This window comes from Papaver somniferum, chromosome 7 (assembly GCF_003573695.1).
Source record: "Papaver somniferum cultivar HN1 chromosome 7, ASM357369v1, whole genome shotgun sequence".
NCBI classification, from domain to species: domain Eukaryota; kingdom Viridiplantae; phylum Streptophyta; class Magnoliopsida; order Ranunculales; family Papaveraceae; genus Papaver; species Papaver somniferum.
This window is the reverse complement of record NC_039364.1, coordinates 213,779,327-213,783,882: the sequence shown is the minus strand read 5'-3', so window position 1 is coordinate 213,783,882 and position 4,556 is coordinate 213,779,327.

Sequence of the window (4,556 nt, the reverse complement as noted above, 5' to 3'; positions counted from 1 at the left end):
CAGAGTCATACACATCTAGCAAAGACTTCAAGAATGTGTTAGAAGGTGTAAAAAGTGGTTTGAAAGGCGAGTATGAACTCCGAGATGGATTGTTATACAAAGGTCAGTTACTTTGCATACACTTCCCGAGTTGAGAGAGGCACACACTTCCCGAGTTGCTGGACACTTTGGGAGGAATAAAAACTCTACATAACCTACGACGTTATGTCTTTTGGCCGAAGATGCAAGATGATGTGGCTAAGTTAGTTCGAGGGTGTAAGTTGTGTAGAACTTCTAAGCCTTCTAACAGAAAACGTGGATTATATATACCATTACCAGTACCATCAAGACCTTGGGAGAGTATCTCTATGGATTTTCTTGGTGGGTTACCAAAGACCAAGTCTGGTTATGATTACTTGTTCGTTGTGGTCGACCGATTCAGCAAGATGATCGCATTAATTCCATGTACAAAGACGGTAACGGGATCCGGTGCAGCAAAGCTCTTCTTTGAGCATGTGTGGAAGCACTTTGGGTTAGCTACTTCGATTATTTCTGATAGGGATAGTCGATTCCTTAGTCACTTTTGGGATTTTTTATGGAAGATGATGGACACTAAGTTGAAGAAGAGTACAACTTTTCATCCACAAACAGACGGAAAAACATAAGTGCTCAACATGACTATGGTTCACATGTTAAGGGGATAAAATTCTAAGCATCCTAAAACTTGGGATGATAGTTTACCATATCTACAGTTTGCTTTCAATAGAGCAGTTCATAGTTCTTCGGGAAAATCTCCTTTTGAGGCGTGTTATGGTTACTTACCACCTAGTCCTTTCGATATAGTATTTTCTACTGACACCTCAATGGGGAGGAAGGAAGGAAGTGAATGGCAAAAGGCACAAAAGTTCTTGGAGAAGATATCTCAGATTCATGCAACTATTGAAGCACAATTAAATAAGTCACAAGCCAAATACAAAGCAAAGCATGACAAGCATCTTGTGCCTTGTAATTTCGGTATTAGTGACTTGGTATGTTTAAAATTAGGTAAGGAACGACTGAAGGGAGAAGGTAAGAATTTGAAGCCATTGAGGTATGGAACATTTTGTATTCTCGATCAGATTGGTGACAATGTCTTTCGTCTGGATATGCCACCTTATCTAGGAATGTATTCGGTTATAAATGCCGAATACTTGAAGTTGTTGAACCATAATTACTAGATGATGACGGTGACGACACTATGATCTTACCACGAGTAGAAGACTTATGGTTTGATACAGAGAAACCACTCAAGGAAGACTGCATATTGGAGCGAAGAGTGACTAAAACACGACAAGGAGAGAAAGAATCTTTTCTAATTGGATGTAAAGGTCAAGTTCCTAGAAAGGCCAAGTGGTTTAACAAGGAAAAATGGACTCTGGAGTTCCCTAACCTTCATTTTTAACTCTCACAGGAGTTCAAGTTCTCAAAAGGGGGACCCATGATACAGGTGTATCTGTACTCCTTTAGGGAACTTAGTTAACCTCAAGCTAAGTTGAGGGAAGAATCCTATTCTAGGCAGGAATCCTTTTTTAGGCAGAATTCCTAGTTAGGGAAGAGTTTTGTTCTAGGCAATACTCTTAGTTTAGGAAATAGATTCCTAATAGAAGACCTAGTCGGCTAAGTATGACAAAAGTCTATAAATAGAGAGCTTTGGCTAATAGCTAAAAACACAGAAAACCTAGAGAAGTTTGTGAGACAATTAATTATTATAAAAGCAAGCTTAGCAAACAGTTTAGGGTTAAATACTGTTTAGAGAGATTGTGAGCATAACAAAGAGAGAATTGTAAATCGTTTTCTTGTTCATAATCTAGAGAAGATATATTTCTTCGAATCACTACTTGTGTTCTGTTTTCTAAGTTTCTCGTCTATTATTATTCTGAATTCCGCCACTATAATAATATCTACCTGGGTAAAGGGATCAATACGTATCAACAACACAACAAATAAAAGAATGTCTAGGAATTTGAAGTTTAAACCAAATAAGATAATGCCAGTGAACAGACTCTCTATGAGATATAGCCTTATATGCGTCCCTCAAATGAAAATCCCCATGTGCATTGGCCTTCCGGATAATGATATCAGACTCATCAAATTAAAATCCACAGAAGAGATTTGAGTAATTACTTCATTAAATCTGTCATCTTCGGAGGAAGAAAAGTTCCAAGTTCCTTCACTAATATAGTCAGCAACAAACATAGTACTATCATGAAACAGGGAGCTAACAACATCAGAATTCACTCAATCAGTGATCTTGCCTTTTGGATGCCAGGAATCATCCAAAAATCGACCTTAGAACTATGTCATGGTATATTATTATATACATCGTACTAATAATCAAATTTAGGTTCTATATGAAGAAACTCTCCAATAATCCTAATCAACATGTTGCAGATCATGCATAGTCGATTTTGAAATATTGATCAGAGTACACACATATATCAATAAATAATCAAACATCATTTTTTTGTGGTATTTTGTTCGAAATTTTCATGTCCATCTTTTTATAAGTACTTCTCTTTTCTTTAGAATTTATCGGTATCTGGCTTATATATAATGCAAACATATTGTTCGCTTTCAATATTTGGTAATCCTTAACATATCTATTTCATCGAATATATGGACAAACATTTTTGTTATTACATAAAGTTATTAATATTCATATACATCCTCTTAATTTTCCAAACTAGGATTCATTTCAGAAATTATTAAACTGATCAAAAATAGAAATTACAAGAAAAATGGGAAAATATGAAGAAATTTTTGGAATACAGAAAGTATGTAATGTGTGATGATAAAATACCAGTGACCTAATTTTGAGTCAGCACCAAATTCATTACGATAAAAAGAGGCCACGTGAAATAGCCAGTGGTACAACGACTATATTTTTATAGCTGCACTGCTAGAGTCGTTGGCTAGTACATATCTCATTTTCCTTGGCACCTGGACCATCAAATAATTTTTTTTTATTAGTAAAAAGGAGATTTTATTGATGAAAGACATGACCAGCAGCCGAAAGAATACATGATATAAAAGACAACCATGGAAGGACCGCGTAACCACCCAAAAAACCAAACTAGGTGAAGATGAACAAGACAAATAATTGTAGTGATTATAACAACCAAAATGTACCTGTAAAACTGATCTCGGAAATTCTTCAAGGTGGTTCGAAGACCACGTTATTCCAATTAAGCATGAATTTTTTAAGAGTTATGTTTTAAAACTCGGGTTGCTGATAAAGCCAATAAGAAAAGATATGTTTTATTTCAGAATGATCTTGTTGATGTTGCATGACTTGTCGTCGAACGCTCTCCGATTCCGCTCTTTCCACAAGGTCCACAAAATAGCAACTGGACCATCAAATACATAAAATTTGCTAGGTTCCCTTAGGGAAATTCCTATGGGAATCACCAAACCAAAAAATCTGTTGATCCAGGTGGATGGTCAAAGTGCATTTTGCTCTATGGGAAAAGTAGTGGGCATCTGACCACCAACCGCGTGGGTGAACTCAACCCGTTGGCGGTTCAGCCAAAACCTGGCGGACGAAGACAACTCGCTGGCGGGTGACCATAAACCGCAAACGACTAGTTTTTCAAAAGTAAAGACGGTCATATTTTTACCACTATAAATTACCACCATCTTCAAACAACCCACTTACACCAAAATTCACTTCTCTTAAATTTTCTCTTCTAAATCTATTCCAAATTTTTAGTTTTATTGTTAAGTGAAATGTCTGAAAAGGCGATAATACTTTTTTTGCGATGCAAAATTTGAAACTGATGTTTCTAAAATATGTAGAAGTTTAAAAAGATTTAAAATAATAAAAGGGAAACCCAAGTTTTAGAAGTGGCTCCAAGAAAATGTTCCGCTAAAGGTAGAGAAAGTTCACAACAGAAAATTCAAAAACAAAGTGAAAACAGTTCAGGAGCGTGTTGAATGGAAGATACGTCAAATGAAGATAAACAGGAGGCCAAAGCTTGTACTTGACTTCTATTGAAGTTTTTTGAATAATTTATTATTGTCTAAGTTTATATCTCGTAAAAGAAGTGGCAATAATATTAATTAATGAAAATATTTAGATCTTAAAATATATTTCCATTTCATATTGTTAGAGCACTGCTCGGTCGAACTCGCATGCGTTGCTATCTCAAGCATATTTGTCAATGTTAGTGATCAAAACTATAATTCTTGATTTCTAGTCTACTTATAGATGTCTCGGACTAGGACATAGATTGTGTAGTTGAGCCTTAGACTTCACTACGTTCATCATTTGAAGACGAAGAACTACTAAGGAGAGCTCGTGGAGACTTAAACTCATCTATCACTTGGAAAGTCTATTTCTACTCTATCTCTTATATTGAGACATAAGTTGTGTTACGATATAATTTTTCTCTTATACACATTTAAGATTTCGAGCTGAGTTTAACTCTCTTACATATTTCTCGGAATATGTGTTGGCAAGCTTTCGCTTCGACCAAGTTCATCTTATATTCGTGATGCAAGTCAAAAGATGATCATGGGAAAATTGCCGAGTAACATCT